The following is a 27,325-nucleotide window of genomic DNA, read 5'->3' as shown; positions in this document are numbered from 1 at the left end:
AACCAAATAAAAGTTCATTTCCGAGGGACCCAGGAGCGAGCCACACCCGAATGGTAGGAAGATCTCAGGGTTGACTCTTTATTTTTGTAGTTTTCTTCCGTAAGGCACAGCCATTCGGTTTTTGTCTGGTTGTGAGACGCTGGTGAGGACCGAGGGTGAGTCGGGTGTTGGGGGGACCTTGTTTCCGCTGGTGGTGTTCAGTTCTCAGTAGTCGCCCCGGGATACAGCAGGAACCGTTCACTGGGGCGTTTTCAGAGAGGATGCCCTCCTGCCAGCGACCCCCGGCCAGTGGCTCCGAGGCTGATGCAGGGGACCCAGCGGGACGGGCGCGCGATGCGGTGACTGGAGAGCCTGCCACAGAGACACCGAGTCCACTCGGAACCTGACTTTTCGTTCCACAGTCTTACCTTCGTTCCCCAAAGCAGAAACCTGCTTATGTTGGCCAGATGATTGATGGTAAATTCTAGAACTACTGGGTCTTTACATACCATTTATTGTTCCATCTGGGCCTGCAACTCTGCGCCCCAGAGACCCAGTGTGCGAGCGTAGCGCCCTGTCTCACCCAGACGGGGCTGGCGATGTCGCCTTCAGTGCTGTGTCCGAGGGAGTGGAGGTGCGGTCTTTACTGACCCGCCGCTCGCTTCGTTAACTGGCCCACGTTAACCCGGAGGAGTGATGGAAGGGCGGCCGGGTGAGAGCAGGGCCAGTGGCCAGTTTGTACGCACGCTGCCGCCGCGGTGGGACGGGGCCGTCCCGGCTGTCTGTCTGTCTGGGAAGTGCCCGGAGTGGTGGCCGGAGGGGTCGCCACCGTGCGCGAGGGGTCTGTTGTGCATGGTGTCTTTGGAAAGTGTGGACGTGCGCTTTGCTGCTGGCTGGGGAGAGGAGCTGCAGTAGGGCAGGTGGTACTCGGCGTCTCGTGGTGGGCTTAGCTGCACCTTTTCTGTGTATCTGCGAGAGAGGCAGCTTTCTGTGAAATTTCTTTTCTATTTTTCTATTTCTAGTACTGTATGGATATTACTGAGCTCCACACATGATACTTCTGTGCTTGCTTGCATCTTTAATAAAGACACGTCCCATGCCTTGTGTCCAGCTTGTGCTGACAGGTGGAGACGGGGGCCCTGCGTGGTCCCCTCAGTGCTTCAGGGCAACGAGAGTGAGCCCCGCTGACCTCCGTCGCTGGGGCTCAGAGGGGCTTGGGCCCGTGTCGGGCTGGGTCATTCAAGGCTCAACGTTCCAAGGGTTGAACTTCCCTCACTGTTTGTCCCTTTGCCTTTGGTATCTTTTTAAAGCTGAAGTGAAAGGAAGGGTCGGGGGGAAAGGAGAAAAGCATGGGAGAGGTTTTGGTGCACCTGGGGGTCCAGGGGTCTCAGTCTCTGTCTTGGAAGGGCCCACTTTCAACAAGGTGGACGGTGGTATAGAGACCCACCCAGCTGATTGCACTTCCCCTGTGAATTCCAGAGTCCGTCTAACCGATTCCTTGTGGAAGGAAAGTCCAGGACATTGTTGTACTGAATAAAGCTTCGGCTTTCTGAAAAGTCATGTTTATTTTCGAATGGACGAGTTCCTTTAGGTCTCAGGTGAAATCCCGGAATTTATTTTGGTACCTGGGATGACCCTAGACCCCCAGGCCCCAGGTTAGTTAAAGGAATATCCAGTCTGCTGTGTCCCAGGGGGTCTGCTCCCAGATCACTTACAAATCACCTAAAATAAAGCAGAGCCCTTGGATCAAGAAGCAGGGCAGTGCCATACATTCATGGTGCTATTTAGTGAATGTCCACTCTGGCCCTGCCTAGTTGATGTTTCACCACATCCTATGGACTCACTGAGTACACACTTGAGCACCTGCGCTGCACGGGGCCCTGCTAGAGGCACTGGGGATGCAGTGAAGTGGCAGAGGGCCCCGGCCTGCATGGCGTTCATGCTCTCGTGGGGAGATGACGTCACGAAACCTTGGGTGAGTACAGGCTCAAGCAGGCTGTAAGGGACCAGTGTGCTCCTGAAGGACCCGGGGAAGCCCAGTGCAGAGATGCTGCTTGAGCTGAGACCAGGAGGACACGAGAGACTCAGGCTTGCGGCCGCCTGGGGGAGGGGCAGGGCGGGGGGAGTGTGCTGGGCAGTGCCCAGAGACTGGGCGGTGTTTGGAGAGAGGCCAGGAGTCAGCTCACAGAAGTCTTCGCAGGTCGTGAGGGTTGGATTTTGTACAAAGAAATGAAGGCACAAGAGGGCTTAACTGAAGGAATGCTACCTGGTTTGCATTTTCAACTCTTAGCTGGCTCTAAGCGTTCTCGGGCCATGTGTGCTGGGAACCGGCTCCTACCTCGTGCACACGGAGCAAAGTCAGGGGCGAAATGATTCAAGGCAAAACGTGCCGTGGAGCCCGCGAGTAGCGCCAGTTTGGAGAGTGGAATGACCCATGGGTAGCATCCGGGTGTGGATGGGATTTGAGGGGCCGTGAGGTGAGGAACGTCTGGACAGATGGAGAGGAGAGAGGCCTGGGCAGATGGCTGATGTTACAGACATCCCTCAGGGTTCCTGCACGTCAGGGGCCTCCAGTGAGTCCCTGGTGGCCTGGCCTTTTGACTTCACAGATCCAAAAGATCCCAGAAAGTATCTGGGGCACCAGCCACAGCCCCTCACCAGCTGGGACCACCCCTGTGCCCTCCGCCTGGCCCTGACACTCTGCCATTCGGGACATGTCACCCTTCCCCCACTCACCCAGTTTCTTTGTCTGAAAGGCCCAGGAGGGCCTTCCTGGCTCAGATTTGGTGGCCCTCCCACCTAAGCATGTAGGCCACTTAATTTCTCTGATCCGGTGTCATAATTTACGTAACGGAGGTTAGCTTCATCCTGCTTACCTCGTGGGATGGTCGTTACATGATCTCAGTGGCTTTGAAAGCATGAATAAAACTCGCAGAATTGATGGTCTGTGCCTGGCACTGCTGGTGAGCACCCCCTAGTGGCCAAGTCGCCGGTGACAGCCGACCTCCTCAGTCCACAGTGAGGTCCCTCACTCCGGATGTGGCCCTCAGCCCTGTGGATACAGGCGAGGTGCACAGTCCCTGTCCCGGGAGGTCCCACGTGAGGGACAGTTTTACCACCTTTCTGAGCAGAGTGACTGCAGTTGGTAGCGGGTAGAGGGAGTCCTTGGGTGTCCCCGAGGACTCTGGGCCGCGGATGCCGTCCACCCCTAGGGTTTGGCCCTCCGCCCTACCCGTGCAGCACCATCTTCCGCCCTTCACTGTACAATGAGTGTTTTCAGACTGGGATGGTACGTTGGCCAGATGGTCCAGCCCCGCCCAGCTGAGGGATGCCCTCGGACATCCCTGGACACCCGTCCCCGACAAGCTCACCACCTCCTGGGACAGCCATTCCACTGCTGGCAGTCCTTCCCGGCCACTTGTGCAGACCCCCACCCAAGCCCGGGACTGCCCCCGTCTCTGGCCTCCCTTGCCTGAGACGCCCAGCCCTGCCTTCACCTGGCGAATGCTCCCCTCCGCTCCCAGGCGTCCCCTGCCTTCCTCTCATCCTGCCCGCCTCACTGCCCTGCGCTTGTCTCCCTACGTGGACAGTGACACCCTGAAAGCAGGACCGTGCTGTGTCAGTCTTTCCCTACGTCGGAATTTGGCATATAGTTAGCGCCTAACGAGTGAGTGGAATCTTTCACTCTTGGAGTGGGTTTTGTTTTTTCTGAAAACCATCTGCCCTGTCCCTTCTATGCACTGTTCTTGGTCCTGCCCTTGGGGGCCGTAACCTCCCAGGCAAGAACTAGGCTGGTGCCCTGCCCCCTCACCAATCGGGAACAAAAGGAATGGTACGGAGGATGCCGAGCAAGGAGAGGTGACTGCACCGACAGCAGGGAGACTGCTAGATGTAAAAACTAGGGTGAGAGCTGAGTCTGCAGCAGGTGGGATGTGGGTAGGGCAGGGGCCAGAGACGGGCATGCCCGGTGGGAAGAAATAGGATGCACTAAAATGAGTCAGGCAACCGGTTCTAACCCAGCTCTGCCACTAGTGGTGGGACCAAGGGGGAGGTCCCTTTTCATCTCGTAATGAGGAGGTCTCGTATCAGGTGTCTTGAAAACCCATGCAGCTCAAACATGCTGTGACTCTTCGGTGGTCAAACTGTCTTATCAGTTCAACCCGAGAGCCGCTGATCAATGGGGGAGACCGTGAATTTTTAGCCAGTGATGGACTTTGCCAGCGAGGGCAAAGAGAATTTGTTACAGAAGCACCTGTCACACAGCTTGGGCCCACAGCAGCCATCGCCAAGGCGTGCTGAGCCTTTGCCAAATCTACACATCAAATGACAATCTGATTCTCACACTTGGATCCCTGTAAGCCAGTTGGCACCCGATGTCTGAGCTGCAGTCCTTAAATCTGTCCCCTCACCGCTGATGGAAGGAATCTGTGCTCTATTAAAAGCATTCTTTAAACACCAGAGAATGCTAAGTGTGTTTAAAATATAAAAAAATCAACCAGAAAATGCATTCCCCCCTCTTTAAAGTTGTCATCTTTACATGTATCCGTGGTGTTGGGCACCAGCTGGGAAGAGAAGTCTTAAAATATCACGAGCAAGGCCATCTCTGCAGAAGGAGAGACTCCCAAGGCCAACAAGACTCTCTCTTCTCCAATCTTTTGCATCCTCGAAAAACTTAAGTGAATTGGTTAAAATCTCCCCCACCTATTTCTGCTGTCTCTCATTTCCCCCCTTTACAATCCATAGTGCATGTGATTTCCAGAAAGTCGTCCTTACTCAAATACAGCTGGTAGCTTGGAGCCCATCTAACTCTGCTCAAGAACCACTGGCTGGCTGGGCCTCTGTGCCGCCCTCAGGCTCTGCCCTCTGCCTGGATTGCTGTCCCCAGCTCAGCCCGGATTACGGTGATTTAAGGTTGAAGCTCAGCACGGGCAAGGTCTACTCCAAGAAGCCCCTGAAGTCTCCTTCCCATGCCCACTCCTGTGTCTCTCATAACAGATCCCGGCCCTGCGACCATCTGCTTCTTGAGGCTACGGCCGTGTCTCTTTCACTTTCCTTGGTGCCGAGAAGTTAGCTCAGAAGAGACCGTCAGTGACGTGTTGGTGGTCTGAATGGTCCCACCGTCCGTTGAATTCAGCCTTCCCTGGTCATCTCAACTGCAAGCACATCGTCTGTGACTCACCACGTGGGCCCTCTCTGGTCCGGCCACACAGCTCACTCCTACACACCTCACGCGCTTTCCCCCAACTCGGCTGGACCATTTTGCCCTCTTGGAAAGCCTTCCCTGCTATTTCTAAGTGTTGCCGATTCACGTCCACCACCTGCCGCGAGCTGGGCTCAAAACGGTCTCCAGGAGGCCGTCGTGAATTAACTTAGCTCACTGACGCTGCCGTCCTGTAGGTACCCAGGTTTCCATTTTTACCAAAGACGTCAGGAGGGTTGCCAATTATGGCAGACAGACTGATTTTCAGGGGCTGGTGGCTACCTCTCTCCTGGGTCCCTACCACACTTGGGGGTCTCCAGAGGAGGAGAAGGCCAGAACCTTCCTTAGCCCAGAGAATGAGTGACTGGGGTGTCCCCACTCTCGCTGTGAGACAAGATGTGACAGCAAGTACCTTTCTCCTTAGAATGGAGTATGCCGGGAGTTAGAGCCTTGAACTCTGAAAGAGTAATAATTCCCTACAATAGGGTATTGGTTTACGTTTGTTAAGAAAACATTGTGTACTCGTTTTCAAGTTTCCTTTCCAAAGTGTGTGTTTTCAGCCCCAAGTAGACCACAAGCAGAGACTGTGCCTCATTCATCACTGTCCCCATCCTGTACTTAGCACAGAGCTCCAATCCTATCAGGTAATCAATAAACGCTTGTTACCTAACTAAAGGCAAATTAAATGCTAAACAGCACTAATTACAAGCTGTTGCAAGATCCTGGCGCTCAGCAAAGAGAACTACTTGTGATTGTCAAGGGTTTGCTAGTTGCCCAGGTGTATGAAACATGAAATTGTTATTTTCTAACTGCTTCTTTGTTCCAGAGGGCCGGCCGTTCTTCTCAGATTGCTGCAATAAAATATCCGGAGGGCAGGGCAGGATTCATTAAAATTCTAAACGCCAGTATTCTACACTATGGAATCTTGTTCAGGGGTAAGACAAGTGGATTTTGATTCCTGTTTTCAAGAATGGAGACAACCAGTAACTGTTAAGGGAAATGAAGAGCTTCCTCATTTATTGGCACATGAAGGGGGAGCTGCTACTCCTAGCCTGTGTAGTCTCTCCACGGACGATCCTAAAATAGGCACAAAAATGGCCCCCTGTTTACAAACGATAATCGATTATTTGTAGAGACAGTGCAATTTAGTTGCTGGCTGACTGAACTAAAATGAGCAGCTGCGACACGTGTCAAGGTAAATATCTGAGAGAGAAAGACCTATTTTAGTAGAGAAAAAATAACCACAGTGGCTTTTCCAAAAGAGCTACTTATACCTCATTTCTTCTTATTTAATTTTATTTTCGCCTAAGGATTGCTCAGGAGATTCTGGTCTTCATTTTATGAGGCCACCAGAAGCACAGCAGTCAGGGAAGTCTTCCTAGCAGATTTCCCAGGGATATTCTCCGCTTCCCTTCAGATGCATTATGTATCCCATGTCACGCACTGGCTCTTCCCTCCTTCTTTATGAACAGACGAGGTGGAAACGTCTGAGGGGTTAAGCAGTTCCTGCTGCTTATTTCTCCACATGAAAGCATAACTTCCATTTATAACATCATTGTTGATTACCGTGACATAATTACAGGCTTGATCTTATAGCCTTGTCTCCTAGGTGTACTGAATTGTGGTGAAAATGTAGCCATGAGTACTCAGAACCCACAGAGCAGACAGAGCTCACCATGATCCCGAGTTTCTTCGTAATCACTGAGGGAATGAGTTGTTTGCTGGCTGCCGCAGGCGTAAAAGTATTTCCCTCATCTTTCCATGGTTTGCTTCTCCAGATTATCCTCAAAGGTTTTGAGCAGCAGGTTCCTACAGTGGGTTGTGTCGTCGAGGCTGAAACAATTTCTTGCGCAGTGTTTCTGGTTTCCGTGGTACTGCAGGGTATCTTGGACAAGGTGATGGGTTCAGCCCTGCTGGAAGCAGACCCACTTCAGGGCATCTAAGGGAGTGTTCTTTGGAAGGCGTGGCCAAGGAGGAAAACTATCTCCCACAGCATCCCCCTTGGAGCCACCGTCACATTATAGAACTCGGGTCTGTTTGATCAGAGAGCAAACCTAATCTAATAGACTTTATGGGCTTTTATTGGGACAATAAAAAAGTAAACACTTTGGAGTGAAGATGAAAGAAAGAAAGAAAGAGAGAGAAAGAAAGAAAGAAAGAAAAGAAGGAAAAAAGGAAGGAAGGAAAAAAGAAAGGAAGGAAGGAAGAAAAAAAGAAAGAAAAGAAGGAAAAAAGAAAGGAAGGAAGGAAAAAAGAAAGGAAGGAAGAAAGAAAGAAAAAGAAAAAGAAAGAAAGAATAAAAGAGTCCTAGGACAAAACCTCATGACAGACTGATTTAATCAGATGTTTAAATACATGGAAAAAATCATCCTTCTCTTGCAGGAAATAAGCAAGGATTCTGAGTTTCAAGGATTTTGAGCCAATTCTAGGCTATGTTGACCCAATCATATACCACTTATGCTTTACTGTTGAGTTCAGATCCGTCCAAAAGACATTTATTAAGTCCCATGTTTGCTCACACAGCCAACTATTAGCATTTTCCCCCTACAATTTTCCCTCGGAAAAGAGTGTTACTAAAAACTAGAATCTTTACAAAGACTCTAATGTAGCAGCTTATCTCAGTTAACTTTATTTTGAACAACAAATCACCTCAACTATTACTGGATTTGAACAAGAGGACACCTGATGGAATTGGAGAGGAGAGAAATTTAACACAGACTTAGTAAATTCCTAATGTGCTATCATTACATTTTTTGGTGTTAGATGTGTTAGGTGTTATTTTAAATAGGCCTTCTAAAGTGAACTTAAAAAATAGATACAGTGAGGGACTTCCTGGTGGTCCAGTGGGTTAAGACTCCACGCTCCCAATGCAGGGGGCCCAGGTTCGATCCCTGGTCGGGGAACTAGATCCTGCAGGCATGCCGCAACTAAAAACATCACCGTGAGATAATCCTGGAGATTACAAACAAATAGCCACAGAATGTTTTTTGTTTTTTTTTAAACAACCGTCCTGGTGTTATGTGAGTAGGTAATTGTGGCTCTCAGAGGAGAAGAGACAATATTTGAAGACATAGCATCTGAGAATTTTCCAAAACTGATGAAAGATATTAAGCCACAGATTCAAGATTTGCTACCCTAGATCCAACAGACACTGTACTGAGAGGATGTTATAAACAATATTATGCCAGTAAATTTGACAATTGAGATGAAGTAGACAAATTCTTTGGAAAACACAACTTACCAAAATAGACACAAGAAGAAAACAGAAAATCTGAGTAGTCTGACAACTAATATAGAACTTGAACAAATTACTAAAAGCCTCCCATGAAGAAAACTCCAGGACCAAATACCTTCACCAGTGAATTTTCCCAAATATTTAAAGAAAACAAACAAACAAACACAAGTATCACACAAAATTCTGAGAGAAATGAAAGAGTGGAAGCACTTTTCAACTTATTCTGTGAGGCCAGTGTCACCTTAATGTTAAAATCTGACAAGGACATTACAAAAAAGGGAAATTACTGGTCAGTCTCTCCTTTGAAAATGACCAAAGATTGGCAAACTTTTTTTTTTTTTTGGCAAAGGGCCATTTTTTTGCAAATGTTTTTTGTAAATATTTCAAGCTTTGTGGGTCACACAATCTCGGTTGCAACTACTGAACTCTTCCACTTACTGCAAGGGCAGCCATAGGCAGCATATAAATTAATGAGCATGGCTGTGAGTGTCCAATAAAACTTTGGGTGTCCAGTAAATAGACAAATATCCTAAACAAACTATTAGCTAATTTAATCCTGTGATGTATATACAAATAATAAGTTATTCCAGGAATTCAAAGTAATTTCAACATTAAAAATTCACCACACTAATAGAAAAAAGGAGAACCACCAAAGGATCATTTCAATAAATGTAGAAAAAAATGTGATAAAATTCAACACTTGTTTAAAATAAAATTTCTTAGTGAACCAGGACTAGAAGGAAACCTTAATCTGTTGTACTTACAAGGAAACAAAACCCTAAAGCCAACAGCTTATTTTATGGTGAAATACTGAAAGCTTAGAAATGAGACAAAGATGTCTGTGGTCACCACTACGATTTAGCACTATGCTGGAGACCCCGGTCAGTGCAATATGTCAAGAAAAACGCGTAACAGATTAGAATTAGAGAAATAAAACTCATTATTTGCATATCACAATATTGTGTAACTTGAAAATACAAAAAGCTTATTGCTAATTAGAATTTATAAGTGAAAGTCACTCAGTGTAAAGTCAATATACAAAATCAATTGTATTCGTACATACCAGCAACACATGACTAGAAAAGGAATTTTACAAAATCGATACGCTTCATTACAATTATGTGCCCATTACAATCCAAGTGCCCATCAACAGATGAATGGATTAACATGTATTTCCCTTGTTTTTTATTTTCTGTACTTCCTGAAGCTTTGACGTCTTGGGGTTTTGCTAACACTGGAGTGACTGCTCTTCCCAGGGTTAGCCAACTCCTACAGATAATAAAAGACTTGCTGGAATTATTCAAACTAACCAAAGCTAAACCTGCTGAACCTGCCTGGCTTTTCCTTCGGAAACCACAATAAAGGCTCTGCCTATGTTCCCTCCTCATAAGACAGGGTGGGGCCGGTGAGGTTGGAGAGAATGGATGAATGAGATCACAGTGCACATATTCTGGCGTTAGAACGACAAGAGTTGCTGCAGCACTAGACGTGAGGGAGGAAGCAATGATCATTAAGGGATCGAGTGGTACCATTTATTGAAATGGGTCAGAGTGAGGGAGGTTGGCAGATCAAGGGCTATGTGGATGGCTGAAGTCCAGGTAGTCTTCGATACATACCAGTGGAGGGGGTCAAGGCTGGCAATAAGTATAAGAGGACCACCTAGGTCAGAGTCAGAGGGACCCTAATGTCCAAAGGCCATACAGAGGAGGAAAATTACCAGTGGGGCCTGAGAGTGGAGTAGCTGGTGATTCAGGATGAGGCCCAGGACCACGTGATGTTATCGTAGCTGATCAGAGTGAGTTTCAGGTAGGAAGGAGTGATTAACTGCGTTGGGTGCTACTAAGAGGTCAAGTAAGGTAAAGTCAAGTATAGAAATATTTATGAAAATTGACCAGGTGCCAGGGAGTAATAGAGCCATGCCTCTGTTAAGACTGATCAAGAGTTAACAGCAACTGAGACAGAGACAGCATGTGTAGATGACTCTACTGAGAAGTGGGTTAAAGGGGAGAAGAGAAATGGGGTGGAAACTAGAAAAGAATCTTTTTTTGTTAAAGATGCGGGACACCAGAACATGTTTCAACAGGGAAGGAGGGAAGAGAAGCTAGATAGAAACGCAGAGAATGAATGAATGAATGAGACTGTTGGCTATTATGACAGAGAGGGAGTAACTTAACCCACCAGTCCCCATACTTTTTGGCACCAGGGACTGGTTTCGTGGAAGACAATTTTTCCATGGACCAGGGTGGGGAAAGGGGCAGATGGTTTCCAGATGATTCAAGTGCCTTACATTTATTGTACACTCTATTTCTGTTATTATTACATTGTAGTATATAATGAAATAATTATACGACTCACCATAATGCAGAATCAGTGGGAGCCCTGAGCTTGTTTTCCTGCAACTAGATGGTCCCGCCCTGCTGTGCAGCCCGGTTCCCTACCGGGGGTTAGGGACTCCTAGCCTAAGCCCTTTTGGTCTCAGGACCACGCCTCAGGATTCATTTACACTCCTGAAAAGTACTGAGGGTCCCCCAAAGCTTCTGCTTTTTTGTGAGTTATATCTATCACTATTTACCGTACTAGATAGTGAAACGGATAAAAAAATTTAGATACTTGTTCACTACTTCATTTAAAATAACAATAAACCCATCACATATTAACATTCTAATGAACAATTATGTTTTCCAAAACAAAAAGAATTAGTGAAAAGAAAGGCAGTTTATATTTTTACAAAATCTCTTTAAAATGTGTCTTAACAGAAGACGGCTGGATTCTCCTATCTTCTTTCGCATTCAATCTGTTGCAATGTCACACATCATGTAGCTTCTGGAAAACCCTACTGTACACTTACGAGAAAATAAGACTGAAAAATGCAGGTAACATCTTACTATGAAGATAGTTTTGACAATTATGGACTCTCTGAAAGGGTCTCAGGACACCCAGGGGTTCCCAGACCACACTTGGAGAACTGCTGACCTAAGCAGTGAAGTCCAGGAGATGGCAAATGGTGATGGGGTTTAGGACGCAAGGGGCGGAAGTAGCCTCTGTGAAAAGCAACCCTTCACCTTTTGGAACAAGAACAGAAGAGATGGGCGCCAAAGCAGTTGTGAGGCAACCATGTGTTCCCTTCCTCTTCTATTTTTCTGGCCACACTGTGAGGCATGTGGGATCTTAGTTCGCTGACCAGGGATTGAACCCGTGGCCCCTGAGTGGAAGTGCAGAGTCTTCACCACTGGACCACCAGGGAAGTCCCATCTGTTCCCTTCTTATGGACTGGTTTTCTCAGTGGGACCTGAGGTGAGGTCATTCACTCAGTGCAGGAGGTCTGAGGAGACAGAGGACATGAATTTACTCTCTTGGTGAGTAGGAAAACTCGCTTACCAGTGACGGACAGTCAGACTGCCAAGAGGGACCATAAAACATCCTTCTCTGGGGCACTCAGCAGGCCACCCTGTAACTTACCTGCTGACAGAAACGAGTGGTGGGGATTCCTCGGCAAGGCTGAGCCTCTGGGCCACTGCTTCTCTCCCACCGTGAGTGGTATGACGGTGATGAAGAGCAGGACGTGGGACCTAGCCTGCCTGGGTTCTAATCCTGGTCTGCCGTTGACTAGCTGTGTCCTTGGACCCTCTCTGTGCCTCAGTTTCCTATCTGTAAAACGGGAAAAACTATAGTACCTACCTCATAGGGCTGTTATGAAGATAAAAGATTAAATGACATGTAAAGTACTTAGCTGGGTGCCTGATAAGGGACGTGCTCCCGAAGGGCCAACGACAACTACTGTCATTGCCACTATTATTATCGAAATGACTTTCTGAGCTTCCACTCAGCCTGCGAGTGTGGGTAAGAATTGGCTTACCTGATGACTATCTACTTAACTATATACGTGTGGCCCCAAGCAGGCTGCGGATACAGGGGTTGGCGGAGCAACCTTGTCCTGCCTTCACCAGGTCTCCTGAAGGAGGCCAGCAGGACACAATCAGACACACCAATTAATGCAACAATCACAATCGCCCTAAGTGCTAACATGTAGAAAGGGCGTAGCACGCGGTTGCGGCTTTAGATACATTCCTCCCTTCATCCTGATACCAGGCCCTGAGTGGGTAAGCTCGGTTTTTACAGGTGAGGAGTCTGCTTCGCAGCAAGGGACTGGCTCCCGTGTGGCCACGCGGCTCGAATTGGTTCTGTGAGACCCGTCCGACAGCTCCCGCGAAGGCCACGTTAACAGAAACGCGCTTTCACGACGCCGGCCACCAGAACTCCGACCGACTTCCCGCGCCCGGGGGGGAGAGGATTTCCGGCGGAAGTTCCTTCTGAGGGGGCGGAGCCACCGGCAGGCCTGGGCACACCCCTCCGCCCCCAATTCCGTAGTCGACTTGTCCAATAGGAGCTCCGCTTCTTGCCAGGTGCGGAAACTTGTTCTCCAATCAGCGAGGGCCATCGTCGCTCGGGCAACAGCGTCCCAGAGACGCCGAGTGGGCTGGGCTTCTGCGGCCTCGGGCCCTGGGGTCCGCGCTTAGAAGTGCGTCGGCGCTCAGAAGGGGCCCCGCGAGGCGGAGGGTTGAGAAGGGGCCGGGGTAAGACGGCGCGGCGCCGAGTGCGCGCGAGCCCGGGGGGGCTGACGAGGGCCCGGGCGGGCAGCTCTGGCAGTCCCACAGCCCCGGGACGCGGAGCGTCCCCTCCCCGTCCGTGGCATAGGGCTGGTGACCCGTTTACTCGTTCCACGCATGTGTGTGGCGCGCCTGCCTGTGGCAGGAGCCGTTGTCGGCCCTGGGGCTACTGCAGTGGATAGTACCGTCTTATTTGTGTGGGGGAAACCGACTCTAAGCAACGAGGAAGATGGCGAACCTGCCTCCCTGCATCTCTGAGGGTTACATCGCTCCAATTTACAAAATGCTTCATGTCCCTTATTTCATCTGTCCCCACAGCAGTCTTTCGAATATTTTAAACTCCGCCTTATAGATGAGGACTTGAATTCCACGGGGTGAAGGGGGTTGTCCCCAAATCACACAACCGGAAGTTGCAGAGCCAGAATTCAAACTCAGCACTTATGTCGCATGTCAGAATCTCTGGTCTTTCTGGAACATTCTTCTTCCTCAGGCCGCACGAGTTATCCCTGCCTCTCTCAGAAATGTTGTTTGTAAGCACTCTGAAATTTCAGAGGTTCTTTAAGACTGTTGGTTAAATCACCCCATACTTCCTTTTCCTTCTCTCGAAAATCTTTACCTTTCAGGATGCCTTGCCCCTGTTAAGAGGACTCTTACTTCACTTTCAAGAGGAGTAATTTAATAATGTTTCTTAAGTTGTATGTGCCCCTAAATGAGTAGACTTACAGAAATGCTGTAAAGACTTTTTTTTGACTTTCACATACTGCTGTTCCTTCATCTCTTTCTTTTATCCGCTGTCTTCAATTCAGCATTTACTTGGCTAAGTTCTGGGGAATCGAAAGTGAATCAGGCAAGGATTTTGATTTTCTGTGGACGCATTTGTCTCCCACTCAGCCTTACTGGAAGCTTTAGGAGGGCAAGGATTTATTTCAGCTACCTGTGCTCTCCCTTTCCCTATGCCATCAGTTTAGTTGTTGGCTCATGGCAGGTGCTTGTAGATATTTGTCAAGAAATGCTTACATGAGACTTTAAATTTGCTGTCCATTTTGTCTTCCGTTTCCCTGACCTTTTCCAGCTGTCCACCTCTTCCTGTGCAGAGATCTCTACAGCGCCCACGCTGTGACCCCTGCAGCTGAGTGGCACATGGAGACAGAACCAGCTCCAGGAGGATGCTCAGGAGTCTGGCGCCCGCCCAGAGCAGGAATCCAGCGGGAGGCCATTGGCTGTTAACCAGACAGTCGCTTTAATAAAGCCTCTTTACAGGTATCGAGTGAATGTTTAAGGTTAGTAGATGATGCTGGTCACTGAAGTTTTTCTTGGATGACTCTTTCCCCTGCCAGGATTGACAAAACAAGCTGTACGGTACAGATGAGAAGGTGTGAGTGAGGCAAGAAGCTAACAGTTGCTTCCTTCCTTTAAATACCACTAGTGAGCTGACCTTTTTTGTACAGCATACTTATCTAAGAATACCCCAGGTCTAGGCTTGTGCAACTATGTAGGTCGAATACTTGTTAAATATTAATTCACCTTCAACGCACTGCTATCTAGGATATCCACACCATTTAGGAGAGGAGATGCAAAGGGAGGGAGCATTTGAGAAAACTCTGTGAATGAATAACATATGAACACGAAGCGCTTCGAGCACGAAAGAGCCTCGTTTTCCACTTTTTTCTCGGGTTTCAATCTTGTACTGCTCTTTTGTTTAATTTGTTTCAGGCGCCATTGTTATCTTTTCATCTGTTTTTCTGCAGTTTTACTGTCTCTACTACTACTGCTCCGCCTGGCTAATACTTACTGAGCACTTACCATGTTCCAGGCACAGTTTGGGACCTCACATTACCTTTTTAATTTAGTGCTCACTTCCTGCATATGAAAAATATAGTTATTATTTCCATTTCATAGATGAGGCAGCAGGGATGCAGAGAAGCTAAGGGACAACAAAGCTGATAGATGGTGACGTGAGGCTTCTGCGTCAGGACTGCCTGGTGACGGAGGCTGTGTTCTTATTTTTGTTTTTGTTTTTTGGGCCCTCCGTGCGGCCTGCGGGATCTTAGTTCCCTGACCAGGGATTGAACCCGGGCCCTCGGCAGTGAAAGTGCAGAGTCCTAACCACCAACCTCCAGGGAATTCCCAGAGCCTGTGTTCTTGACCAGTGCTCTTACACTCTCAGATATGTGTGTACTCCAGAAGTCTCACTGGGCTTCGAGGTGACTTCTAAAAATATAGACAATACGGTAAAATAGGAAAGTAACTTCAGGAGGAAAGAGGGTACTCAGATCATCTGTGATGGTTAACACAGTTGGGCTGCAAATTTAGCTGTGAGCTTCTTTTTTTTTTCATTGAATGAAAGATTCTTTAAATTCTGTAGTGCTTTATAGTTTTCAAAAGTTTCACACACATGAGTTCATATAATCCCATAATAACCCCTTTTTTCCCCTCGCCTCTATATTGCCCCTCCCCCCTTCCCTCTCCCCACTGGTAACCGCTAGTTTGTTCTCTATATTTGTGAGTCTGCTTCATTTTTGTTTTATTAGCTGTGAGCTTCTTGAACCCAGGAGAAGAAAATTAAAAAGAAAAAAAAAAAAGAAAGCAATTGAATTCATTTTGTCCAGGCAAATAAGGCATTTTAGTTCCTTTGGAAAAAAAAGAAAGCATTTCTAATGCCTCCATCTAAAGGACATTTCTCCTGGGGTTCATAACCAAGCCCTGGGTGGCCGGGTTTACTACAGGGTGACCAGGCTGTAGGCTCAGTGTGTCCTCACTGTTAAGGGAGAGAATGTGGATGATTGTATTTGCGTAGGAGTTTTGAAATGAAAATTTTTTGACTAGTAGTGGTTTTCAGGAACACCTTCTGAATTGTGTTTTTTCTCCTGGGAATTTGTAAATGGTCTTATCCTGGACCCTGGGTTGGTCCCAGTCATTTGTTTACTTCACAGTTACTTATGGAGCACTTGCTGTATGCCAGGCCCTGTCTAGGCATTGAGGACACTGCGGTGATGGTCAGGTCACTGTCCTGATATGCCCGGTGCCTCCACCCTGTTGTTTTCTCCCGCTCGAGTGTTTCTGGACAGACTTTGGTTTGCCTTTCTTCCTCGTCCTATGAAACCCGGGGACGACCCTCAACACCTTATACCGTAACGGTCTCCCTGCCTTTGACCTGGGCTCTGGCTGATTCACGTTTCTGTGCCTTCCCAGGACCTAAAGTTAAGGACAACCGTCCAGGAGTGAGCACAGCCTGCTGTGTGTCAGGCTCTTTAGATACGTTATCTGAGTCCTGTCACAGCCTTCGGAGTGTGGCACTGAACCGTCGTGGGCCACTTGCCCCTTGAGAACCTGGTGGAAGCCATGTATCCTCTCTCTAGAAAAGTCACCTCACACACACTTTGGCATTTAACCTCTGAGAGTTTGAAGATCTAAAAATGCACACATGTGTACCTTGTCCCTAGATTCCAGGTTATGAATAACGTGCTTTAAAGAGAGAGATTATCTCCATTTTGCAGTTGAGGAAACTGGGTCAGGAGGAGGCTAATTAACTTGCAGCTTTGCCTGGTAGATAGTAGGACCAGTTGGACTCTGTGTCTTCTTGACTCCAAACCCTTTATTTTTGCCACTGTCCAAAAGTAGAGGTGCTCAGTAAATGAGGGAGTGAGTGTACGGAAGGTCTAAAAAGGGAGCTTTAAAGTGTATGTGCCCCAGAATCTGACAAACATCCATTTGATATCAGAATAGACAAGGAGAAGATTTTTCTCAAGTATTTGGATTTAACTGCCAACATTTTTTGTGTTGCTTGCAACTTTTCCCAGTTTTGTCAAGTGATAATTTTCCCCCCATGATACCAGTTCCAACAGTTTTTGCTTCTGATGCCATTTCTGTTTGGCTGTGCACATTTCTTACTGTCATGTTGAATTATGTTTTCTCTGGATGCCAAGGCAGATGGATAGCACTTTTGTTATGATTCTGATATAAATAGCATCTGTTAGAGACTGGACATCAATACTTATCTGGCAAGTAAAACAAATATACCAGTGGAATAGCCTTCTGATCATGTTTTTGCCTGTGGCCAATAAGTGCATCTGACGGTCTGTGACTCGGTGCTTGTTTGGGGGGCATTGGTTTTATTATCCGTGCTATTTTCTACCTTACCATACAAGTTTTGATATAATCGTATTTATTAATTCTCTTTATGTAGAAAACCTAAACTGAAGATGGTGCAAAGCCAGGGGTGACCTAAAGGGCTCATCACAGGGCCTCGCTCATACTCAGAACATTGCTTGGCTTTCGAGATCAAGGGTAAAATTAACCCACGCTCCTTACCCTTGCACTGTTAGGTGTTGATAACTGGGGTCCATTGAGAACAAAGGTTAACAGAGTGCTTCCTGCGTGCCAGGCCCCATGGCAGGTGCTGAGTACAGGAAGATGAGTGCAGGTGATTCTCTCCACTGGAAGAGCTCACTGACTAACTAGCAGGGCGCACAGATAAACAGCCAAGAGAAAAGTCTGGAAGCAGAGAATCAAAGTGAAGATAGATGTGGGACTAGAGGGATGGACTGGGAGGTATTAATACTTTATTCTTGACGTGCCCTGGCCCCTAGCAAGGTAATGGAAATATGGATGCCTTTGACCTTTTTGTCCTTTTCTTTTTTTAAAAAAAAAAATATTTATTTATTTGGCTGTGCTGGGTCTTAGTTGCGGCATGCAGGATCTTTAGTTGCAGCATGCGGGCTCCTTTAGTTGCGGCATGCGGAATCCAGTTCCCTGATCAGGGATCGAACCTGGCCCCCCTGCATTGGGAGCATGGAGTCTCAACCACTGGACCACCAGGGAAGTCCCTGTCCTTTTCTTTATTAAATAAAACAATTGGCAAAGCAAAACTATAAGACCAAGTTGTCTGTAAAGGCATGATTAGTTTTTTAAAATTTTTATTTATTGAATTTTATTATTTTTAGTTGAAGTGTAGTTGATTAACAATGTTGTGTTAGTTTCAGGTGTACAGCAAAGTGACTCAATTACACATATGTATGTATATTCTTTTTCAGATTCTTTTTTTAAAAATAAATTTATTTATTTTTGGCCACGTTGGGTCTTCGTTGCTGCGTGCGGGCTTTCTCTAGTTGCGGCAAGCAGTGGCTACTCTTCGTTGCAGTGCGCAGACTTCTCATTGCAGTGGCTTCTCTTGTTGCGGAGCACGAGCTCTAGGTGTGCAGACTTCGGTAGTTGTGGCACGTGGGCTCAGTAGTTGTGGCGCACAGGCTTAGTTGCTCCTCAGCATGTGGGATCTTCCCAGACCAGGGCTCGAGCCCACGTCTCCTGCGTTGGCAGGTGATTTTTTTTTTTTTTTTTGCAGTACGCGGGCCTCTCACTGCTGTGGCCTCTCCCGTTGCGGAGCACAGGCTCTGGACACACAGGCTCAGTGGCCATGGCTCACGGGTCCAGCCGCTCCGTGGCATGTGGGACCCTCCCGGACCAGGGCACGAACCCGTGTCCCCTGCATCAGCAGGCAGACTCTCAACCACTGCACCACCAGGGAAGGCCCGGCAGGTGGATTCTTAACCACTGTGCCACCAGGGAAGTCCCCAGATTCTTTTCTGTTACAGGTTATTACAAGATATTGAATATAGTTCCCTGTGCTATACAGTAGGAACTTGTTGTTTATTTTATATATAGTAGTTTGTATTTGCTAATCCCAAACTCCTAATTTATCCCTCCCCCATTTCCCCTTTGGTAACCATAAGTTTGTTTTTTATGTCTGTTTTGAGTCTATTTCTGTTTTGTAAATAAGTTTATTTGTGTCATTTTTTAAAGATTCCACATGAAAGTGATGTCATATGCTATTTGTCTTCCTCTGTCTGACTTACTTCACTTAGTATGATCATCTCTAGGTCCCTCCATGTTGCTGCAAATGGCATAATTTCATTCTTTTTTATGGCTGAGTAGTATTCCACTGTATAAATGTATGTGCCACATCTTCTTTATCCATTCATCTGTCGATGGGCATTTAGGTTGTTGTAAATAGTGCAGCAGTAAACATTGGGGTGCATGTATCTCTTTGAATTAGAGTTTTCGCCTTTTCCAGATATAAGGCATGATTAGTTTTAAGGAGGATAGGAAGGCCTCATGAAGGAGGGGCTCTACCCTTAGTCTTGAAAGATGAATTGGAGTGTGGTGGCAGAGGAGGAAAAAGCATGAACCCATACTCAGAGGTGAGGGACTACATGGTATATTCATTCAGATTCTGTGTAAAAATGCAGCAGGCATGGAGCTGTGGTGTCTGGAAGAGACTCCCGGGGCCAGGTTATTAATGATGTGAATGATCTTACATCCCACAGTTAGAAGTTTGATTTCAGTCTGTATACCCTGGAGAAGTAGTGCAAGTACATGTTTTTGGTTGGTTGTTTTTTTTAATTAAAAGCAATGTAGAGTCACAAAAAAGTTGCAGAATCAGTACAGGGAGTTCCCGTGTGCCCCCAGCTTCCCCCAGTGGTAGCATCTTACAGAATAACCGTAGCACACTTAGCAAACCAGGACACTGTCTTTGCTACAGTGCTAGTAACAAATAGAGACTTTATTAAGATTTCACCAGTTTTGACAGGCACTCATTTTATTTCTTGGTGCATAGTCCTGTGAAATTTTAACACGTGTGTAGTTTTGCCTTGCACGTTTTTTAAGCCAGGGAGCAATGTAACTGTATCTGTGCTTTAGAAAGATAAATCCTGGCAACAGAGGAGGATGGAGCAGAAAGGAGTTGGAGACCTGGGTGCATCTAAGGGGCTCTTTCTGGAATCCAGATGGGTGAGGACGAGCGTGGGCAGTGACGTGAGGGATGGAGAGGGCAGGGGGGTCGAGGTAAGACGTGTTGTGCAAGTAACATTGACAGCACTTGCTGACCGCTTAGAAGGAGTGCCGGCGGCCAGAGTCGTGGAGAAAGAAGCAGGCCTGTGACACAGTTAAGGACTCTGGTCCTAGTTTTCTAAGGGCAGTAGGAAGCAATTGGAGTTTTTAAAGCAAGGAAGTAACGCGAGGAGATCAGTATTTTAAAATGATTGTTCTGGCTGATGTGAGGAAAATGGAGGGAACCACAGTGGTGTGTGTGTGAGATTGTGGTGTGTGTGTGACTGTGGTGTGGTGTGTGTGTGTGATGTGTGTGTGTATGTATGCGCGTATGTATGTATGTGTGTATGCGTGTGTTTGTGCTGTGTGTGTGTGTGTGTGCGGAGTGTGTGCGGTGTGTGGTGTGTGTGTGCGGTGTGTGTGTATGGTGTGTGTGGTGTGTGTGTGTATGGTGTGTGGTGTGTGTGTGTGTGGTGTGTGTGGTGTGTGTGTGCGGTGTGTGTGTGGTGTATGTGTGCGGTGTGTGTGTGGTGTGTGTGGTTGTGTGTGTGCGGTGTGTGTGTGGTGTGTGTGTGGTTTGCGTGTGTGTGTGTGGTGTGTGTGTGTGTTTGAGTTATGGGAAGAGAAGTGGTGCTCATTGTGTTGACATAAAATACTTCTACCTGAGAAACCTAAGATTTAGTGTGAAATTCACATGAAGGACCCGCCCAAGGTTTTGGACACAATTTTCCAGTAACTCACAAGATCGGATTATTTTGCAGACCCAAGGGCTCTGTTCCTATGGCTTGATAAGCTAAATAAGAAAATCCATCTAACCCCACTGCTCTCTTACTTTTCAGAATTCACAAATTCAGAAATAGTTTATCTTGAAGGCAATGAAACCAAACAGCTCCAAAACAGGGCCACCACCACCAGCACCACGTGGAGTAGAGCCAAGGCCAGGCAAGCGCTTCTCTTTCCCCAACGCCTGTGTCAGCAGACGGGTCAGAGGAACCTGGCGAGTTCACTATGTGGTGCTGGGCTCAGGCCTCGAGACAAAGGTGCTCAGAAAGCGGTGGTGATACCACGATCACTCCCATCCGGTTTGTTTCAGTTGTTCACGCAGCAGGCGTGTGCTCAGTGCTGATTCTTGTGCCACAGTTGTCTTCTAGGAACTTACATATCGTATCAACAAGCATCGGCTTATAAATTTTAAAGTCGATTGTCCTTCGTTTGGTGCTGCACGTGACCACAGGTGTTAGCTGGCTACGGTGAACTCGGAAGATGCTTCCGCCAGGCCCGCAGGGCTCTCTGGACGGTGCAGGTCCACGTGTCTGGCTGTAGGTGGCGGCAGCCCCACGACTTTCCGTTACGGAACTCGAGCTGGGAAACCGTCTCATCTTCCCTTTGCCAGCATCCGAGGACTTGCTGGGGCCCCGCTGCACTATAAATAGGACACATTCAACACTCCTGGTCTGCTCACAGGAGCTGGGAGGATGCGGTCGTTTCCATGGATTACATTTTAAAAGGCTGCCGGTGAAACCGTGTCTGAGCTGGGAACAGCTGCTTGACAGCTGACGTGTGGTCAGCTTCTCTGACGCAGCTTGTTTTTCTGTTGCCTGTTGCTGTATCTGTCATCACATTAGGTGTGGTGGTGAGTCTGAAAATATTCATTAGGTAAGAGTGAATTTCTGAGGCACTTTCTGAAACTAGACTTCTGTGTCCATGATAGAGAAGGTGCGTTACAGACAAAACAGAATAAGCCTTTTCTTCAGGAACTGTGTTCTGGAGCATCAAGGAATTCATGCTGATGTAAATGATCCCCAAACCACAACACTCAGTTCAGTTAAACTCAGTAAGCATTATTTTTTGGACCACCGTCATCAGATGTGCTCCTTGCTCTCGCGGCACTGATGGTCTAACAGGGAACACAGACATCAAACAATCATAAGGGTCATGGGTGTTAATTAAGAAAACCTTTGACCCTGGTCACTAGTTCTCGGCACAGGGTATGAGAGTGAGAAATCACAGATGATGCCGAGGCTTCTACCTTGGATGGTGGGAAAGAGCGTGACGATCCTCAACAAGACCAAGGAGTGGCACCGTGTGTGTGTGTGTGTGTGTGTGTGTGTGTGTGCGTGCGTGCGTGCGTGTGCGCGCGCGCGTTTTTGGAGGAGAGTGCTGTTTGAAAGACGGGGCTGTGAAAATCCTTCGTTAATTTGATAAATGCTTTTGGGGCTCCAGTGATACTGGGTACTCTGGGGCTGGGGGTACAGTAGTGCAAAAACACTTTTATTTCATGGAGCCTATAATCTAGTGTATAGTTTCCCAGATGAAAGTGTAATTATTCACTGAGGTGAGTGCAGGGCAGGGGAAGGACAGGCTGTGATGAGAGACTCTACCAGGAGGATGTAGGCAAGGCAAGCAGGGCGCCGTCTCTAAGGAGGCCATGGCCACATGTGGATCAGGCGCTGAGAGGAGTCAGCTGGGGGAGGAGTTGGGGGGGGAGAGGATCTGGGCAGAGGGGCCCATGGGGCCGTGGGAAGCAGGTGGGGAGAGTGGCGAAGGCAGGAGCCGGGTCACATGCCCGGCAGGCATGTTATATCTAACATGCTGTGATACGTTTATTAGAGAACATTTAAAGTAAAGCTCAGTGTCCGCACCAGCCCAGCATAGCTGTTTTTGTCTGCAAGATGAGGCCCTGTAGACCCTGGCCTCCTGTGAAAATATGTTTTTATATCATGTTTATAGCGTATACCTCACTGTACCTTTTCTCTTAACATTGTGCTAAACATGTCTTTCTGTTTTGACATATTCTATATCATTATTTATAATAGTGATAAATAATCACCAGATGAAACTTTGAGAGGCTTGTGTTTTATTCTGAGTTTGGTTTCTGAGCTGGCGTGGGTGAGTCTTGTAGTGCACGTGGGTAGACTTGAAATTTATGCTGCAAGAGAGGGTATCGTGAAAATGCAGTTTGGGAGGAAGGTGAGAGCCTGCCTGGGGGTTTGAGGAGACCCTGACGTCGGGGGAGGCCCTGGGTGCAGGAAGGCCGAGGCTCAGACGCCAGGGGCCACCGGCTGGGGAAAAGGTTGGTTTATAACCAGGAATTTTTCCGCTAAATTGAATTCAGATGACTGGCTAAATTGTTTTTTATGATACCCTATCATTTGGAATGTATTTGTAAATCAACTTGCATTCTTATAATTCCTATGTTTAGGTCAGTAAACGAGGGGTTGCCAGCCGATTCTAAGATCTTAAGGGAGACCGAGACGGGGGAGGCGGACTGGGCTTCACATGCTGGTCATGAACCCTGGAATCCTAATATTTGATTAGATATGTATGTAGATGACTCGCTTTTAATTTTCTACATGTTATTTTGAGTAGGTTGCAGAATTGTTAGACTGTTCTGCAAGTGCGAGGTATCCATTCTTGAGAATTGGCAGATTTTCTTCCTACTCTATTAATATGTGCAGGCTTCATTGTTCTTATCCATGTGTTGATGTGAGCATGCACACAGACCACTCACGTGTACCTGGGTGAGTGCAGACCCCTAGCACAGTTGGGCAAAAAGCCTAGGATTAAATTCAGGCGACTTCGGGTCTTGGCCTCATGAGTAAATTCGGCTTTTCCCTGTGGTGTTTCATTTCTCCACCTCTAAAAATGTGGATAATGGTGTCTAACTCACAAGGTTGATGATGAACCAGTGGCCAGCAAAATAGGTTATTGCGAGGTGACGCTACTAGAATCACCTAAATGCCACGTGTGCTGGTCTTTTAGCTTCATTTTGATATCAAGCCGGGAACTTTACACATGAGCCTCCTTAAAAACTATAGACTTGTACTTAGAAATCAACTTCAGCTTCTTCTAAAGCAGTGGTCCCAGCTTGTTAAAACACAGATGGCTGGGCCACCACCCCAGAGTTTCAGGTTGGTTGGTCTGGATTGGAGCCTGAGAATTTGCATTTCTAGAAAGGTCCCAGGTAATGTTGATATTGCTGGTTCAGGGACCACATTTTAAGAACCACTGTTTCAAAGCTGCATGTCTGCTTCAATAGCCTTTTAAAAAAATTTTTACTTTCTAATTATTTATTTTTTGGCTTTGTTTGACCTTCGTTGCTGTGTGCGGGCTTTCTCTAGTTGCGGAGAGCGGGGGCTACTCTTTGTTGCGGTGCACGGGCTTCTCATTGCGGTGGCTTCTCTTGTTGCAGAGCATGGGCTGTAGGCACACGGGCTTCAGTAGTTGTGGCAGTCGGGCTCAGTAGTTGTGGCTCATGGGCTCCAGAGCGCAGGCTCAGTAGTTGTGGTGCACAGGCTTAGTTGCTCCGTGGCATGTGGGATCTTCCCAGACCAGGGCTCGAACCCGTGTCCCTTGCATTGGCAGGTGGATTCTTAACCACTGTGCCGCCAGGGAAGTTCCCAAAACTAATTTTTTTAAATAGAAAATAAATGCATGTAGAAAATAATGGTTTTAGTAACAATAGAAAACCATGTTATGTCTGCTTGAGGAATCTAAAAATGGAATAATAGCTCCTGTCCTCTTGAGATGAACTGGTGAGGACATCTCTTGGGCAAAGTCTTTGGCGTAACCCCTGCGATGGGGTGGTACACTTCAACTCTCATCAACTCTAGGAAGACAGGCGTCACTGAGTTTCTGTAAGCTACGTCAGGGTAGTTAGACGTCCCGTGGGGGTACCTTGTTCCTGTTCTTTTAAAACGTGCCATTTTCTTTACATCCCAAGTTAGGTCTTGAACTCCTGGGGGCTGGGTGGGCCATACTTCTCTTTCTGTTCCTCCACTCTCGCCAGTGTGTGGCCTGCAGCATTCGCTGAAGAGCGAGCGGTTGAGAGCAGAGTTGGTTGGAAAATGCTTACAACCAAGATCGTTTAGGTGTAACATCCACATAGGCTCCGTTTTCAGAGTGATCCAGATTTGGCTTTTCCGAGTATTAGTATTGTAATTGAAGTCTCACTAGCTTTTATGACCCTGCAGTTGGTAGAAATTAGAACTGGAGAAGACCCAACGGGTCATCCAGCCCGTTCTCCCGCTGGAAGAGGATTATTCCCTGCAGTATACTCAGTAGCATTAGGAGGCATTACTTTTCATATGATTACTATTCTTTTGTGTGTGTGCTGTCTTCAACTAAGTGTTTCTTGAATCGAATCTCTTTGTATTCAAGTAATAAAATGCACAACAGGCAGCACATTTCTGGGTGATTATCTCACTCCTCAGGTGGTATAATAAGGCATGAGGCCAAAGCCCTGGCACGCCTTATTGTTATTAGGAAGGGAATTTATGGATAAAATAAAGTGGTTAACTACATCAGCGATAACCACAACGAGGAACGCAGTTACAGCGGATCCCCCCACCCCCGTGCTTGGAGAGCAGGTCGGGCAGGAGACCAGAACCTTAGCCGTGCAGGCAGCAATGGGGGCGCCAGAGACTCGCCACTGCCTTCAAGGAACTTGTGAATTTTGCAAAAGGCAGGAAAGCCTTGGCTGTTGACAGCCATGCAAACTTGATACCTGGGAAGAGCCTGACTCTGGACCCAGCTCGGGGTTTAGCACTGTGCTCCTGGGCAAATTGCTTGCCTGCTCTGAGCACCCGTTTCCTCACCTATGAAACGGGAAGAGCAGTAAGTGATTGGGCCTGGGAAGGGTTAAATGAGTTTTTCATCAATCTTAAGCACATTTCCTGGTTCAAAGTAAGTCCCTCTTAAATGCTAATTGGATTTGAATCATTTTTTTCCCTTCTTAAAATTCTTCCTAAGCTTGAGTCCCTTGTCTCTTCTTCAGTCTGGTCCAGTTACCTCACGTACACGATCATCCCCGCCATCCTTGGTGCTCCTTCTGAGCCCTCTGTGCCATGTCATCGCGTCCCTTGCACGTGCCCTCACCTTGCCGTATCACATGTGCTCTTCAAAACTCTGACCCCGGGTAAACCCAGCTCAGTGGCCTTGCCGCGCAGCTGAATGTGGCTGGAGAAACGCGGCACCGCCACGAGTACTGGCCCATGAGTTCCTGTCCACGGGCCTCGGGGGGCTCAGCACTCCCGGCACTGCTGCTGCTTCTCCTGCTTGCCTTCCCTTCCAGACGACCGCTTCATTCCGTATCCTTTCCCCGTCCTCACTCGCTGCTGGTGACCCAGCTTTCACAGAGAAAAGAGACACCAGCAGAAGGGAACTGCCACACGCCCTCCTCTACGCATTCGTTCACACGCGCTCTCTTCTCCTTGTCACGAGGCGTGAACGGTCCGTGCGCCTAGAAGAGGCTTGGCCACGAGAGGAGACCCTGTCTCCGCAGGCAAACCTATGGGAACCAGCCATTCTCTCCCTTCTCTCCCGCTTCATCCCCCTTGGCCCTGAGGCTGGGTCGCGATCACGAGTATCCAGACGTGCTACTGATTCTCCTGTGTTAAGGACGGTTTTCTCCTGACCCCATCCCTCCTCCGGTTCCCACCCTTCTGCTTTACAGCAGAGTTCCTTGAAACAGGCATCTCTGTCTGCTGTCACTGACTCCTCTCTGAGTTTATCTGAACTCACTTAGACAGGCTTCCTCCCAACCACCCAGTTCCACCTGTATGGCTACTATTAGGGTCATGGGTGGTTCCCAGCTGGCTTAATCCAGAGGGCAGTTCTTGGTCCTCATCTTACGTGATTATCCCTGTCACCTTTGACACACAACATCACCCCCTCCTCCTTGACACACTTTCTTCACTTGGTTTCCTGGACACTCGAGTCCCCTGGTTTTTCTCCTCTCTCACTGGTCACTCTCCCTCAGTCGCCTGTGCCAGTTCTTCCTCATCTCCCTGAGCTCTGAATGTCGGCATACCCCAAGGCTCGGCCCTGACAGCTCTTCCTTTTTTACACCTACTTTTCTGGTGGGCTGATCTGATATCATGCCTTTATGTACATTGTTTGCTGACAATCCCCAAACTTCTGTCTTCATCCCTCATACATCCAACTGCCTATTCAGTATCTCCACTGGGCTACTGAATAAGCATCTCAACTGTAATATGTCCAGAAGGAATTCTTGATCTTCTCCTCCACACCTGACCTACCTACGGTCTCTCCCATCTCAGTTAATAGCCATTCAATCCCGCCTTTTTCTTGCCTGCCAGGTCACGTGTGTAAGGAAATACATTGGCTGTTCCTTCAGAATGTGTCTGGAATCTGATCATTTTTCAACACTTTCTCCAAAAGCACCCTGGTCCAGGCCACAGCTTCTCTTGCGTGGATGATTGCAGTAGACTTGTAACTGGACTCCCTGCTTCCTCTCTTGCCTCTGTAGATCTTTGTATTTTAACATCTTTATTGGAGTATAATTGCTTTACGATGGTGTGTTAGTTTCTGCTTTATAACAAAGTGGATCAGCTATACATATACATATATCCCCATATCTCTTCCCTCTTGCGTCTCCCTCCCTCCCCAAATGCAGATCTATTCTTGACATACAGCCAGAGGGCTCCTTTAAATGCAAAGTCCAGGTCATAACCCTTT

The 27,325-nt window shown here is 47.6% G+C and overlaps 1 long non-coding RNA gene across 1 annotated transcript in view; it reads left to right on the top strand.

Annotated features, from left to right (window-relative positions):
* Positions 1 to 12,859: 12,859 nt before the first annotated feature.
* The window catches only part of LOC149748092 (uncharacterized), a 33,012-nt gene continuing 18,546 nt past the window's right edge, over positions 12,860 to 27,325 (top strand). Inside the window, exons 1-2 of the long non-coding RNA XR_016395073.1 lie at positions 12,860 to 12,988; positions 14,094 to 14,301. This is a non-coding gene — a long non-coding RNA (uncharacterized LOC149748092). The remainder of the gene's footprint in view (positions 12,989 to 14,093; positions 14,302 to 27,325) is intronic.

The sequence above is a fragment of the Delphinapterus leucas genome, chromosome 11, assembly GCF_059928025.1.
Source record: "Delphinapterus leucas isolate spDelLeu-1000000601 "Yukka" chromosome 11, BTC_Dleu_Yukka2, whole genome shotgun sequence".
NCBI classification, from domain to species: domain Eukaryota; kingdom Metazoa; phylum Chordata; class Mammalia; order Artiodactyla; family Monodontidae; genus Delphinapterus; species Delphinapterus leucas.
Note: the sequence above shows the minus strand (reverse complement) of the source record. Positions and strands in the feature narration are given on the sequence as shown.